Here is a 17,343-nt window from a genome sequence, read left to right as displayed (position 1 = left end):
CAAATAACTTTTCTTTTAAACAAAGGTACTGAACCATAAGCCACTATGGGAAGATTCAATGAAAAAGTATACATCGCATCTTGACAGGCGAATTCATATATAAAACCGTGAAAATGCTTTAGATATAATACTCGTAGGACAGGATTCAAACGATTTATCTATTCTTAACGCTGAAAAATAATTTTACATAAATGATAAACGGTTGAAAAGATAAAGCCATGGCTGGCTGGGGGGAGCATGCTCTAGGAATCAAACCCCTCTAGATCCCGAAAACTCAGATTTGCGATCCTGGGCCCGAATCCACAGCTCTCTGCTTGAGACCGTAAGCCAAAACCTAGGCTACCACAAATTGACTGCAAAAAGTACAGCCAGCAAAAAAGCTTGTATTAAAAATAAAATGTTTCTTTCTTGTATTGAACTAGCTATATTTTAGTTCCCAATGTTGGCTAATGCTGGTCCATTATGGAATGGTATCGAGTCCGCGCTGCGTTCCGATGAAATTGATAATAAGATAAGGATCTCGCGTCATTACTGGACGAAGAGCGGGAATCTGCGCGGTAGGAGGAGGTATAATGTAGGTACAGATGTGTTTAAGCGTGGAAAATACAAATGTGAAAAAGGAGTCCACTCAGCAGTTTTCGGGTTCTAAAGGTGGTGGCTCGACGCTGATATTACGTGGATCCAAGTTGGCATCCGATACAGAACTATGCGACACGCAGCCTCCCGCAGACTCCCCAAATATAACAAACAACCATACATATATTATTATCTCCTTCTCTTGTTAACTGTTAAAACTCAAACTCAAACTCACAGCACTTATTGACAACAAAAACACACTACATCACAATTAATTTCATGTTTTATGTACAATAAAGAGATTTAGACCACGTTGGGACCAAGATTTATGGGAAATGAAGATGGGAATCATCCCAGCCTGTACCTATAGGTACGTTCCACTACTGGGCACAGGCTTTCTTTCAGAATGCGACGGCTTGGGCCATTATGAAAAATGACTTTCTGCCAAGTTTCTTGCGGCGTATTCTTCTTGGCAATGATGGTCTTTACGAAAGCGCTGTTAGTTTAAAAAAATGACGTGTAAAAGTGCCCATTGCGGCCTACTCGTATTTACTGAATAAATGATTTGAATTTGAATTTATTTATCTATATAAGTATATATATGTTTATCTGTTGCCTAGTACCCATAGTACAAGCTAGCTTTGCTTAGTTTGGGACTAGGTCAATAGGCTAGACGACTAAAAAAACTGTTTAGTCCGTCAGTTAGATAATTAAAAAACATTGTGCACGTTTGACAAATAAAAAATTAAGAGGATACAGTGGTTAGAAGTTGCTTAGAATAACCTAATAGTGACGTAACAAGCCTCCACTCCGGAAGTTTGATGATCTATACCTTTGTCGATTTTTAATATTAATTTGATGAACCAAAAAATACATGTCCCATATTTTTCCATAATCTAACTGTCGGACTAAATAGAATGATATATTTTTAACCCAGTCATCATCTCTATTGGTGTCAAGTGACCCATGCTATTTATTTATTTATATTCTCATGATGTCTATGACTATACGTATACAACTAAAATATGATATCGCATCTATAATACCGCATCAACTCTTCACGACTCTTCGGGCATCAGCAGCGGCGGAGGCGGGCCGATCGCAGCGCGGCGCGCCGATTACAGGCCTGGCCCAGGCATTTTGCACCCAAATTTAATTTATTTAACCACAGACTCGCCCTGGATGTCTTCGTTCCCATATTGCCTTTGGGCATAAAGGTCGCATAAGACTTTTGCTTCAAAATATGGATTCGATTTTTTGATAAGCTGAATAAGGTAAGGCTGAGTTTGATTTTGACTTTCGCTAAATTGCCTAATGGGTGGAGTTAAAAATTTGGATAATGTTAAAAGTGTTAAGCATAAAAAATGGCTGGAAAAAAAACTGTTATGATAGGTTCTGAAATTAGCCATGTACACAAAGCGCATTTTTCATATATTTTTAACTATATATACCGTTGTATAAATAGGTATGTCCAAATTCTACTTGCCCTAGTTATATCATGTGTTTATGTTTAATTCTTTTTTTTTATCAAAACGGTGTTCTAAGTCTTATAAAACCTGTTAGTCATTAGTATATTTTGCACAAAGAAACTATTAACAAGCTGTATTTGTAAACCAACTCAGTGATCACCAAGATATAGCTCCAACTCAGCTTGGTTTGGAGCTCAACACATACTAGGTACTGATATAATAAGTAACAGAGGTCATTTTATTTTTCTAAATTATAGTATTCAATTTAAGCCGTGGTGGCCTAGTGGTTTGACCTATCGCCTCTCAAGCAGAGGGTCGTGGGTTCAAACCCCGGCTCGCACCTCTGAGTTTTTCGAAATTCATGTGCGGAATTACATTTGAAATTTACCACGAGCTTTGCGGTGAAGGAAAACATCGTGAGGAAACCTGCACAAACCTGCGAAGCAATTCAATGGTGCGTGTGAAGTTCCCAATCCGCACTGGGCCCGCGTGGGAACTATGGCCCAAGCCCTCTTGTTCTGAGAGGAGGCCTGTGCCCAGCAGTGGGACGTATATAGGCTGGGATGATGATGGATGATGATAGTATTCAAGACAATAATAATAACGAATCAAAGAACAAAAATGTCTCAAACTACACTAGCTAGTTCGAGCTCGCTTGGCAGTTGTGTCAAAACTACACTAGCTAGTTCGAGCTTGCTTGGCAGTTGTGTCAAAACTACACTAGCTAGTTCGAGCTTGCTTGGCAGTTGTGTCAAAACTACACTATGCTAGTTCGAAGATGTGGGCTGAGATGGAGCACGTAAAAATTAGTTAACAAATAAAAAAAAAAATTGCTTCACAAACAATGTGACGGGTAACTAAAAAACCGGCCAAGAGCGTGTCGGACACGCCCAAAATAGGGTTCCGTAGCCATGACGAAAAATTAAAGTAATAATTTTCTGAGGATTTCGTTTAGGTATATTTTTATACCATAGTTTAGTTTAGTTTATTTATTCATTCAATAATCATTACCAGTTATAAGTTGTATGGTATATTGATTAGTAATAATTATAGGCTGCTATTTACTATTAAACTACTAATAATTCTCAAACAATCTTAGTCGTTATAATATTTCTTGTAAATTTCATATACTTTACCATCCTCAAAAAATTTCCACCCGCCGAATTAGATTTTAAGGGGGGGGGGGGCGCTCGATTTTCATGAAAATTTGCACTTTAATGTTGAATCGAAAAATCGTGTTGGCAAACCCCTAATGGTTTTAAAAGACCTATCCAACGATACCACACACTATAGGTTTGGATGAGAAAAAAAATCACCCCCACTTTACGTCTATGGGAGGTACCTTAAAAAAATTTTTTTTAGAATTTTTTATTATACCATTTTGTCGGCATAGTTTACATATATATTCGTGCAAAATTACAGCTTTCTAGCATCGATAGTTCCTGAGCAAGCCGCGGACGGACGCACAGACAGACAAACAGATAGACAGACAGACAGACAGACAGACAGACATGGCGAAACTATAAGGGTTCCGATTTTGCCATTTTGGCTCCGGAACCCTAAAAATAATCGTGAAAACGTTAACCATCAGACCTTGTTACTTAGGTAATCAAAATTAGAATTCCAAACACAAGTTTCAGCAGTATCTTTGTTTTATTATTCTGTTATCTGATCCTCTTAAGTTTTATTGTGATCGAGCCAAGGTCCATGTTTGAGACTAGCCTTTACCTGTGGCTTCACACGTGTAAACTATTAGATCTAACACTTGAATCGAAGCTTCTGGATTTCGAAGGAAAATCCTCGAAAATCCCTATAAATTACATCGTGGATTTTATTAATTACATAAAAAAGCACCCGCGTCTCATGTCTCTAATCGCAGTAGTTGAAATTTTGGAATTGTAACCCGATCTTGTAGAATGTCTTGAGACAAAAAGTAGCCTATGAGTTATTCCAGAAGTATCTAGGTAGGTGCAGCTATCTACATACCGAATTTCATTCAAATCCTTCAAGCTGTTTTAACGTGAAGGAGTAACAATCAATCACACGCACGCACGAACATACAAATTGCGTATTTATAGTAAGTAGAACTAGCTTTTGCCCGCACTTCGTTCGCGTGGAATTCGGTTATGGCGCGCTGTTCCCTCGGGAACTGTGCATTTTTCCGGGATAAAAAGTAGCCTATGCCTCTGGCCCATAAACTATCTCTATGCCAAACGACGTGAAAGACGGACAAACATATAAACACACACCTTCGCATTTATAATAGATCATCATCCCAGCCTATATACGTCCCACTGCTGGGCACAGGCCTCCTCTCAGAACAAGAGGGCTTGGGCCATAGTTCCCACGCGGGCCCAGTGCGGATTGGGAACTTCACACGCACCATTGAATTGCTTCGCAGGTTTGTGCAGGTTTCCTCACGATGTTTTCCTTCACCGCAAAGCTCGTGGTAAATTTCAAATGTAATAGATAATTTATAATAGATATTAGCATGGATTAAGATGGCCAACAATATAATGTTCTCGACACCGCTTGTGACGACATCTAGCGTTATTTATTAATATCACTTGACACCTCATTCACGTGCCACTTATCGGCCACCAACCTACACAATTTACTTTCAAAATCACATAAATGTCAGACTCTCTTCGGAACTTCTGCTTTGTGTAAAGTGCATTGATAATAATCCGGAGCATTCTGACGCGAGCGAGCGAGAGAGGCTGAGTTAGGCTGTGAGTGTGAGAGGGTGGGGTGATGTCGAATAGAAACATCAAAATTTTACAGCGTTTTTATTGCGCGCGCGCTGATGCTAGTGTTTACATGTTAGCGTCCGGTTTGTAGGTGGAGTGTTTCGGAGGACATGAAAAAACAGTTTTCCTAGATTCGAGGTTATATTTATAAGTTTCTAAAGCCACGCTTGCCTTACATAGTATAATTTTTAATGAAAGTTAATAATTTAAATTAAATTCTGGATCTGAAACGAAACGTGTTAAAAAACAATGTATACCTACTTAGTTTGGTATATCGCACGTATATCGTATAACTTTTTACACATGCATACTCATAAAGAGAAAATTACAAAAAAATATATAAAAAGTTACAAAACAAAAGTAGCTCAGCTGTGCCTTTACAGGGTAAATTTTGAATTTATTTTTACATTTTATAGGTACATAACACTTCGAAATTATTAATAAAATTATCACTTTTTTCTATAAAATAAAAATACTGCTGAAATTATTATAAACCTTTCTTTGTTTCAATCCCTTGAAAATAATAGTATATTCACTAATTATAAATATTTTCTTGAGACTGTTTGAGCTAAGGTCAAGCTTAGTAGTTTTGTCACTTGAAATACTCGTCAAATGAATTATCGATGACGTAATTTTTGTTGAACTATTTTTCTTATAAATAAGAAAAAAAATGAAATGATTGGTACATGGAACAAAATTACGCTAAATAAAAATACTAAATTCGAATATTCAATATTGTCGAATTTGTTGAAAAAAATATATTGGTAAATGACACCCTTCACAAACAGTTGTCATAATATTAGGCTGGGTTCACACGGCTTTGTGTAGAACCGTTCACACGTCGTTTATACGTATGCTACTTATTCGATAAAACGTGTACGATAAAAAAACGTGCAGGACTGCGCCGTGTGAACCCAGCCTTATTTTTACTAAACACCGCGTGAAATAATGTAGTAGCGTGGCTATCAAAGGTCTTGGCGGTGCCATAAACCGAGGTCCTCCTCTCTCGGCTATGTAGGACCACGAAGTGCAAAACTCGAACTCCGTATGTTGCCGTCCCGCTGACGCTTATGTCATTTAATACGCGAGTGAATGGGACGGTGCTATACGAACTTCGATTTGCGAGTTTCGTAGTAGCCCCTCAGGCCTCAGGCGGCCCTCGGACCCTAAATTGCAAATTAGCAACAAAAAGTAACCTTGTGGTGCCTTTAAGCGCAAACAACGCCAAGAAAGAGAAGTTATAAGCAAAATTTTGGGTCCATCATTTTTGCATTTAATAGATACTTTTATGCACCGGGGTCCTAGGTACTTAGCTACGCCACTAGTTATTATAATGTTTGGTCTAAAAAATCGTACATAGGTATATACAGTCGAGATTTAAAGTAGCTTAATTAGTAATCTTTTTAGGGTTCCGTAGCCAAAATGGCAAAAACGGAACCCTTATAGTTTCGCCGTGTCTGTCTGTCTGTCCGTCCGCGGCTTTGCTCAGGGACTATCAATGCTAGAAAGCTGTAATTTTGCAGGAATACATATATGTAAACTATGCCGACAAAATGGTACCATAAAAATAAAAAAATGAATTTTTTTAGAGTACTTCCCATAGAAAATCAAAATTAAAATATAGACGTAAAGTGGGGGTGATTTTTATTTTCTCATCCAATCATGTAGTGTGGGGTATCGTTGGATAGGTATTTTAAAACTATTAGGGGGTTGCTAAAACGTTTTTTCGATTTAGTGATTATTTTGCAAAATATTCAACTTTAAAGTGCAAATTTTCATTAAAAATTTGATAAAATTCAGGATGGTAGTAAGTATATCAAACTTAGAAGGAAAACTATAACGGTTAAGTTTTCTTGAGAATTATTATTAGTTTAAGAGTAAATAGCAGCCTGGTATAAAATATACCTAAACTTGGAATATTCCGTACAAAATACGAAATCCTTAGAAAAATATTACTTATTTTTTTCGTAATGGCTACGGAACCCTATTTGGGCGTGTCGGACACGCTCTTGGCCGGTTTTTTTTAATATATATAAAAATGAATCCCTATTTTAATTGGTCATGGCATCACGCGTGAACGGCTGGACCGATTTCGCTAATTTTTTTTTATGTTTGCTATTGTCAGGAAAAGGTTCTTATAAAAGAAGATTTAGAAAATTTTAAAAAAAAAACTACACCGGGGGCGAAGCCGCTGGCACCAGCTAGTTTATTATAACCGTCATTGATAAAAAAATACAACGAACCGAATTGATAACCTCCTCCTTTTTTGAAGTCGGTTAAAAAAATTAAACCACCCCTATGCTGTAATTTATCGTGCCTACGAGGGGTTATTTACTACTGCTCTTTGTTTTACGTTTTTATAACTTACAGTGCAGGTAGGTATAAAGTTTCTAATTCCTAACTACCTAGTGTCTTGTATGTACCCACCTACTCGCTGTTACATTCTACTTTATTTAATTTTCGTGTCTGTCCATATTGGTAGTGGTAGTACTTGTAAGAAACTTACAATATTTACCATGTAATATGAGCTACCGATGCCTATAGTACGTGCCGTCAACGCCTCAATGATCGTGACATGCGCGCGCAGGTCAATGCACTGCGCTGCTCATGAATAAACTGATAAGCAATTTTGCTAACATGACGCGAGCACTGCTGGTGTAGTGGTATCATGCAAGATTCCCATTCTTGCGACCCGGGTTCGATTCCCCGGGCAGTGCAGTCTTTTTGCTTTTTTTATCCACTTTTTATCACATGAATACCAGGCATTTTTAAGAATATGTCTGACATGCGAATTTTAGTATCAGAGAAAAAAATCTGTCATTCCAATGGGTCGTGTGAATGCGGTAGGTGGATGGGAAGCGCTAAAATTCCCATGCGAAGAAATTCCTGTAAATGCCATGGGAATGAAACAAATTATGTGAATTCGCGATTACATTCGTGAAACATTTCGCAACGATGAGTCATGCATCATGATGCGTGCTAATAAAGTTTATTTACTGACGAAAGCTTACGAATGTTGCTAAAATTTAGTCCTGTGTAGCTTACAACTAATGTAGCATCAGCCAAATAACTAGTCTTTCAATTTTTAAACAAGTTTTTAAATATGTCGCTAAAGTCGAACTTTCAAGTTGACAGCCACGTCTATTGGCATTATTGTTTTATGCCATGCAAACGATTATCAACTTTAGGGTGGTAGTGGTAGAACACATATCTGGCTGATGGTAGTACCTTGCCTTCAAGACTTTAGATGATGAATTGATAATTAATGAGACACATGCATGCAATTAACAAATTAAGTCACACCAATTTAGATTATCTTTAGACCCCTTCCCCCTCCTTGTCCCACTTCTTGCTATGAAAATCGCAATTATTTTATTCCAGTGTCAAAAATCGCTAGACCTCCCCCTTCCCCCAATAAAACTAGAAAGAAGTATAATTTAAGATTTAAAATAAGCAAAATTCTAATAAGCTGAAAACTTTTTTAACTCCATTTGACATTTACCTAAGTACTTTTTCATCCAAATTCAACACTTATCCAAGACTATACATACCTACCTAAAAGCACAATGTTATTTTACCGCATAAATTTATTTTTTCGGTACCTAAGTAATTGGATTTGGGTAGTTAATTAGAATTTTTACAGCTGATGAAGTAGCTGAAACGGATAAACATTTCGGATTTGTGGGAACATATTAGTCAACGTATGATTTCGATTACCATGACTTCACGCAAAAAGATAATTATTAATTTGTCTGAATTATAGCAAATTTTACTTGCGGTTTCACGGTGTAGGAAATTTTTGAAATCATTGATTTCTTATAATCATTTTTGAAATATTCTTAGAAAATGATCGTACGTCATTGAATGGAACACAATGGGGTGAAAAAATTATAGTGATTCAGAAGCTAATTATTGAATTTATTATGCTGAAGATGAATCAGTCTGAATAGTCAATGCGGGAGAAATCCGGGTTGGTTTTCAAGAAATTCTGTAGAGCTTAGTCATCTTGCTTTCCAGTGTAAAATAACACAGTTTCAATTACAACGCGGTGTTAAAACTAAAAGTACAAGTCTGTATGTATTAGTATTTAGAGAATTGTAATCCCGGTATATCGAGATATCGCATCTATTTTGTAAGATCAATCTTGTATCGAAAACTATGAGTTCTGTTCCAATGTGGGGCCGCGTGGCTATGGATTTATAAGGACACAGCGGATCGTGCTAAAATATCTGACACGTCCTGCCGGCCCTAGAAATAGAGTCATATCTGATAGTTATGCACGCTTTATTGTGTCAGATATTGCTGCAGATGGTGCTGGTTACTGTAGGTACTTACCGCGACCAGCGTGATATTTCTCGCATACCTAGCCTGAATTCTAAGCATTCTTTACCCGTATTTACCTCTGAGTTGTAGACTATGCAAACTCTCCTAAATGACTGAAATATTTCCCAGCATTCTGAAAATTTTCCAAAACCAAATCAACGAAAATATCCTAACTTATAACTGCAAATGTACATATATATTTTAGGTACGCTTTCAAGCATGTGAGAAAATTGTATAGTTCCCGCGGGGGCGCGATAGGTACCATCAGCCAAATAAGTGGGCGGTCTATCAATTTTTAAACAACTTCTTTTCAAATAAATATGTCGCTAAAGTCGAACTTTCAAGTTGACAGACACGTCTATTGGCATTATCAACTTAAGGGAGGTAGACCACATATTTGGCTGATAGTATATGAATTTTTCGCAGTTAGTTCCATATAAATTGTCGAACCTGCTCACAACAATGTGAACAAGAACGTGACCTCAAGAAGAGACCAGAATTGATAGCCGGAGAGACATACGAAAGCGTTTAATTGAAACAGAGACAAGTGTTGCGTTTGTTTCGTTTCAAAAAATCAAAGGCACTAGTCCCATGCAACATTTCCGTCTCGCATTATACAAACCGGAACGACATTTGCTAACAAAAATTTTAATTTTAAACCTCGTCTCACATTTTTACGCCCTGTTCTGTAAATAATCGCGCTGTCGGCCATTGTTTAAATACAACTAATTAAGTAAGCAGTGTGTACGAACAACGGGGTTATGTTATTGAGAAATTGTGGTTATAACGTTTGTTACCGGCGTTACGGGTTAAGTGTTATTTGCGGGGACAGATTTGTGTGGACATGTTTCGAAAATTGTAATAAATCATACCAAATTACTTATTATGAATGTGAAAGATTGTGAGTTATATGCGTGTGTAGAGGTATATGTTTGTTACCTATGTGATGGATCATACAGTAGTATGCGAAGTCAAACTGAACTTAAGACTATTCTAACAAGCCTAAACACGGCTAAGTTATATTGTTCTGTCTTGTAGTTCCAGTGCCTAGCTTCCGACTCCCTCATCAGATAAGCTAGATGATACCATAAGATTGTATTGTCATCAGAATTACGCGTAATTGCCAAGCTTCATATCAGCACAACAATAAGAATAAGAAATTCCCACACTAAGCTTGACCTTGATTTTGATCTTCACCCTATCTAAGAATGTGATACAACCCCCCTTCAGACAACTTTTATTTGTTTTGTTCGCAGTTAGCCCCTTTTTCTTAAGTAAATGTGTTTATTAAATAAATTCCCCCACACCTGTTGTCCACGACCGCTCCACAGCATTCACCCTCGAACAATAACTCGTAAATATTTATCACGCGTTGTAAATGGTCATTTTTCAAGGGGCACTAATTATTTCCACCGCCGCAAAACAATTGATTTGCCGGTTTTCACTTTAAAACTTTACAATTATGATTATTGTTGGTTTTATGACGTACTACCCTTTGCCCGTTGCTTTGCTCGCGTAAACGATTAGGTTAGCAGTCGAATTAAAATTCAAGGACTTACTAAATTTCCACGGGAATTACTAAACACTTTATTGTGGTGGTGAAGTTGGATGCGTCGAGCCAAGGACAGGGTACAATGGCGCTCATTGAGAGAAGCTCATGTCCAACAGTAGACTGCTATAAGCTATGATGGTGACGTCATCGTAGTCGTCATTTTTACAAGCTTTTATTTAGTGTCACCTGTCCCGTTGTCTGTCTGTCTGTAATCAAATCTTGCAAGTTAAATTCGACCAACTACCAGTAGGTAGTTGGATTGACTTGAAATTTGGCATACTTATGTAAATTGCGTGACAATACAATAATCTGGTAGTGACATCCTGGTAGTCCAGCCAGGATTGTCTCCACAGGACGGAACTCTTCAACGGTTAATGGCATCGACTTGAAATTTGGTATGCACATTTACATTTAGTTTGGGTGACAATATAAGTACAGTCAGCAAAATAAGCTTGTATTAAAAATTAAATTTTTACCAAAAACTTATATATGTACATACATACTTACATAGCATCATCATTTTATAGCTTCGAAGGCTTGGACCTGGTGGTGAAGAGTCAGTCAATCGAGACTTTTTTATTTATTATTTTTGTAAATCAACTTAATATTAGTTCAGGATTAGAACAAAATGGTGTAAGAATTACTTCTGCTATTATAATTAAATCATTACCTAATGAAATGAACAGATAAAATCAAACGCAGCAGTACTGGTGAAAGAGGCATCTCAACAACGAATTACTCTTTTATACTTAAATTTTTATCAGAAACAGATTTATATCCATTCAAATTTGACATACAAAACGAAGTTTCCAGGCTCATTGATCACAAGTTAAAAACTGACAAAAAACTGTCACAATAAAAAACTAACCACGCCGTCTAAAGTCGCCACACGATTCATAATAAAATAAAAGAGCGCCTTCTAAACTATTTTCATTGATTGACAACTCAGTCATCTTTTCTCCACACGTCAATTTCAGTCACAATTAGAAACATACCCAGCACACGAATTCAATAGGGTTGTCGAGTCAATTGCAATCGGAACATATCGACACTCGAATCTAAGATCACTATCGACGTTTCCTGCACAGTCACCTGACAGGGGTGGCATCACATCTATTTCTGTTATAGCTATCGTGTATATTAAGCGTCTAATGTATGGAATGTAATTTCTAAAAGCAGCAAAGAGCGTAAAGACCAGTTGTGGAGAGATCGTGATGGCGGTTGTGTCGTTTAGTTCTTGTTGCGAGATTATGACATTGCCCGTAAGTCGAAAGCTAATCAAAATGTTTTAATCGATGACGCGATAACATTAGTGATGAGGGTTTTATTCTTAGCGAGTATCGATACGATTAAGAAACAATAATAACGTCGATTAATGTATTATACGAATATATATTATACGAATATAATGTAAATGGTACTTAACTGTCAGCAATAGATAATCTTTTTTTAACAGTTTTCAAGAGATAAAGTCATTGAATTGTATAAATTGTAGCATTATACATCATTATCTCTGGCTACATAAGTCCCACTACTGGGCACAGGCCTACTCTCAGATTGAGAGGGCTTGGTATATAGTTATCACGTCTGACACAGGCCCTCTGCAAATTAAGAAATTGACACACCATAAAATTTCTTCAACATTGGGTTATTTTACATCGACTAGATGATTTTATATTTTAAGGGTAATTTTGAAAGATAGAAAGAAAAACATTATTCGTGACATTTATGGTTTTTATAAAAAGGGAAAAACTAAAATTTTTTATAAAAAACGTCAGTCATGATTGTCGGACTCGATACTTTATTAACGGATACTGCGCTCTCTTCACTGAAAGGTGAATGAATTCTTTGCATTGCTTTAATTGATTTGTTAGATATTTCTCGTTGAGTGAGCCATCTTTAATCGAAACTTTAAATGTAATACCGTTTTGTGGCCGCCGGCAGGACCACCTAAATTGTTGTACAATTTTTTTTCAATAAAATTGGCATAACACAAAGTTAAACTATTTCGCTAATTGTTTAGGATTATATCAATAAAATGTTATTTGTTAGATTGGAAAGTCATAAATACAAAATGGAATAAAAATGGAAAATTGGAAAGTAATAAATTCGAATGTTAAATTGGGAAGGATGAGTGTACGTGCGTGTTTATACGCAATAGCTCTTGCGCTTATGGCTTAAGATAGGTATTTATTTCTCCAAAGATTTACAAAAATCACTTAGAAAAAAAAACATAATATTAGATTGACTGATTTAAAGAGAAAAAATAGTATTAATGAGTTGACAGCCCCTGATTCTTATATTTTTAATCAACTGTCGGCGAACACTAGCCAATATGAAGCTGACTTTACCTTAATATATTTCGAATTATCAGTACTACCTGTCACTTGTCACGTTTAGGAATAGAGGCCTGAGAATATCGAAGTCCGTATCGTACCGTCCCTCTCGCTCTCGTATTAAATAGTACAAGTGTTAGAGGGACCGAACGACACGAACTTCGAGTTTCGAATTTTATAGTAGCCCTGCTGGATACGCTGCCGACACAGGAATCGTTTTAGCTCGAGGACGTCCTTCGCTTGTTTTGTGTGCGCAGGAGTGTTATTCTTTGCTTTTTGAAGCCAAGTGGACGTGGATTTCCGGTTTGCTTTGCTTATGCTTAGGAATATCTATTCTTTTGAATAGGCTATTAAATACTACTGTTTACCCGCGGCTTCGCACACGTAAATCATTAGATCCAGCAGCCGAATTGAAATTTCGGGATTTTAAAAAATTCCCGTGGGAATTCCCGAAAATTACTATAAATCGTGGTTTTCATTGACTTTACATTAAAAACAATCATGTCAAATTTCATGACTCTAAGCCAAGCGGTCGTTGTTTCGCAATTTTATCCCTATTCCGTGGGAATATCGAGATAAAAAGTAGCCTATGTTTTATTCCAGATGTCCAGCTATCTACACACTAAATTTCATCCAAGTCCGTCCGTCCGTCCAACTTTTAATTAAACATATTAGGTATATCTTAAAATAAGTTGTATAAAATATTCTGAGAGGAGGCCTGTGCCCAGCAGTGGGACGTATATAGGCTGGGATGATGATGATGATGATGATGATGATGATGTCTAAACTAAGTAGGTATAGTTAATTTTCTATTGATATAATTTATTCTTAGAACTAATACTAAACGTACAGACGCCATTTCTAAAGCCATAAATAAACAATTTATTCTATTTCATAGGAAGGAATATCAGATAATTGACCTTATTCCTGGTTTAATAATAAAAGTGTATAAAAGTAGGGTTCAAAAGTTGATGCTGCGTTTTGATGAGTCAGTCAGTCATTTTATTCATAAATTAAGATTCGAAGTCAACAAATAGGACCGATTTAGATGAAATTTGGAATGGAGATAGTGCGACACCCTGGGAAGGACAAATAATAGTTTTCGGTAGATAGATAGAGATAGAAATAACGAATTCTACGCAGACAGAGTCGGTGGCAACAGCTAACGACTGATGAAAACGAAACAGTGTGTTTTAATCCCACTTCAGCACTGCGCGTTTTTCGTTCAAATCGTGAAAAAAATTAGCCAAAACAACTTTTCAGCCGCGAGCTAGAATGCCACAAGAAATAACAAATGAACAGAGAATCAAAGGCCTACAGTCGGCAAGAAAAAAGCCGCCACCCAAACAATGTGAAAATAATATTTGTAGAAATCTTGTCAAACAATTCAGTGGCCTTTTGATGTACCGAAATGTACCTTGCTTGCGTTCATTCGAATTCTTTAAAAAGATTGTACTGATTTGAAGTGTAAACACTGGAATTTTGTAACGTCGACCGGTTGTTCAGGAGATATCAAACAAGAAGTAGGTACCTACGAATAATTGAAAACTAGGTAAATCTATTAACATTTTAAATGCGAAAATGTCTGTGTGTGTGGGTGCGAGCGTTCGTGCGTGTGTGGATGAAATTTGGTAGATATGCAGAAACTTGAAGCTCCTGAAATAATACATATTATTCTACTTTTTATTAAAAAACTTCTAGGGATTTGGATGTAGGTTAGGTACCGAAAATCTCGGAATTTCAAATATTCTAAAATATAATGATCAAATCGAAACAAAACTCAAATATATTGTTAAGGAGACATTAATTTCGAAGCGGAGGCGTATTATATAATTAATGATTATGTCACGGACAGGGATGTTTGGAAATAATTTGGCAATCCCTGATTTCAAACACAGAATAAGTAATAGTCTTCAAATAGCAAATCTATTTAGCGCAGCGTCAGCACACACACTCATACATACAGACGCATAATGTTCTTTTTGCTTCCGTTAAGAAAAGCATGTGGTTTTACTAGCTTAAGCCCGCGGCTTCGCCCCCTTTTTCCTCTCCTTCCTTTTTTCTTCCACTCTCTCTCTTCCACACTCTTCTTTTTTTTCGGGAAAATCTAGCCAGTCTGGCTGGAAACGATCCAAATCACTTAAAATATATATTATAATATACGATATCATTGTGCTCTAAAAAGTGTTAAATGAACTTATCTCATACCAACGCATCAAACTCTAAATCTCTGCGAGTAATGTAATAAAATACATTTGTTTATAATTGAGAGCATTTTATTGACTCTAATAGCGTAATAAAAGGCGGGAACTGGCTCGACTGTAATTTGTGCTTTTAAACACTTCCAGAGTGATTGGGGTCGCGTCAGACCTCAAAGAACGTTATCGGTTAACTTTTGGTAACTTTGGTGTCATAAAATCAATGGCAAATAAATGGCTGCCCAAAACCATATATTAGATTTTTATATATATAGTAAGACCGCATTTTTAAATTCCGCATTAATAATTTTTTAAATAATTTCAATAACAATAAATTTCAAATTAGATACGAAGTCTCAAAAGATTGGTCACCCAGAAATAAGTAGCTAGTGCCCCACTAAGACTAGTAATTGCGGATTATTCGTAGTAGTTCCTTTGCCCGTAAAAGAAAGAAAAATTATTAGTGTGAAAGAGAAGGAACTAAAGGAACGACTGGAAATAATTCGTATTTGCAACGGAAACCGAAAACGAAACCGAGTTTCGGTATGTGTTTCAGTTTTGGCCGAAACTGAAACTTTATTCGGGGAATATTTTAGTGTATATTTTGGAAGACTGTGTTTATTTCACAAATTGGTAGTTTAGTAGCAGTAAAAAAGTGAGCACCTAGGTACCTATTCTAATTGACGTGAAGGAACGACGCAGCGTTAAAATATTAGCAAATAAAATATGCGGGTGTTGGAGCTACTCGACGACGCCAACTGCTCACGAACGCCGCACGAGAGTCCAGCAGGGCTACTACAAAAACTTGCTTTCAAATTGAAAAAACATTCAAATCGGTTCACCCGTTTAAGAGCTACGGTACCACAGACAGACACACATAGCGGTCAAACTTATAACACCCCTCTTTTTGCATCAGGGCTTAACAAACGAAGTCGCGAGTCGCGAGTAACATTAATACTAACATCTCTACCTGTCATACCAAAAATACCTATATGGGCCAATTGTGAACACACCTCTAAAAATTGATCTAAAAGTAGTATGTTTGTTGTCATCTATTTCCCGGTACCAGGTGTATATCCAAGCCGCCTGTTTGTTTAACAGAATCTGCGCGGGCGCTCCAATAATAGCTCGCTCACTGTCTATCACTCGGTACGAATCAGACAATGTCTGCTCTTCGTACGAGGGTACTTCTAAATAACACTCAGTGCGCTGGTTTGGCCAGTTTCTTTCGATTGCGAATTATTTTGCCCTAATATAACGTGCATGAAAATTAAAAAAAAAAGTATAACTTGAAAATTGGCATGTATGCGTAGTTTGAATGACAATGCAAGTAGGTACTACAGTCAACAAAATGTACAGTCAGCAAAAAGCTTGTATTTTTTATAAAAACTTTTTCATTAAATAGTATTTTTTTATTATTGTTTAAAAAAATCTAGACAGAAATGGGTGCAGCTCAATTTGATTCACCAAAGATACAACATACAAGTGTACGGGATCAAAGGCCTGACTACATTTAAAATTGGAAAATGGAATAAAAAACTATTATATAAGTAGAGTAAAAAATCGTCTGCTGATAGTTCCCGGATTTATGTCAAAATAATTTTTTTGTGATAGCAACCTAATTATAGGATTTTTTGACCAAACAACTGGCTACTAAAATAGTATTGTTAAAAAAAAAAACAGGGCAAACTAAAAACTATATTAAGATGTCAATCAAAGTAAAATTATAGATTCAGTTTCAAAAGTAGACCAAAATAAAATAAAAATAAAATGTTACGTAGAAGTTATATTGGACAACAAAATAATAATTTTATAGTAAAATTAAAGTTATGACAAAAAATATCATTAGGTCATTATTGTGACGATAGCTTATGACTTATAGTTTATTGGTATCGAAGTAGAATCGCCCTTGAACGAAACAGCTGTTTATCATGTAATTGAATGCTGGCTAATATCAGAGTAATGTGTTGATTATTCTTTCGTCATATTGACGGTTTTGTTTAGTACCTTGTCTTTCAAGTTGCAAATCTAGAATACTGGAAGATGTTTGTCTTATGACTCCGTATCCTGTTAAAGTTTTAAGCGGAATATTTAAAAAGAGTGGTGTTTGAAGATTAAACAATTAATTTGTTGATAAAC

The 17,343-nt window shown here is 36.4% G+C and overlaps 1 non-coding gene across 1 annotated transcript; it reads left to right on the top strand.

Annotated features, from left to right (window-relative positions):
* The first annotated feature begins 7,441 nt into the window (after nt 1-7,441).
* TRNAG-CCC (transfer RNA glycine (anticodon CCC)) lies at nt 7,442-7,513 on the top strand. Its single transcript has one exon. It is a non-coding gene; the product is annotated as a tRNA-Gly (tRNA).
* Nucleotides 7,514-17,343: the final 9,830 nt, after the last annotated feature.

The sequence above is a fragment of the Choristoneura fumiferana genome, chromosome 3 (genome assembly GCF_025370935.1).
Source record: "Choristoneura fumiferana chromosome 3, NRCan_CFum_1, whole genome shotgun sequence".
Classification (NCBI taxonomy): Eukaryota; Metazoa; Arthropoda; class Insecta; order Lepidoptera; family Tortricidae; genus Choristoneura; species Choristoneura fumiferana.
The sequence above is the reverse complement of the archived record's forward strand: the minus strand, read 5'-3'. Positions and strand labels throughout refer to the sequence as shown.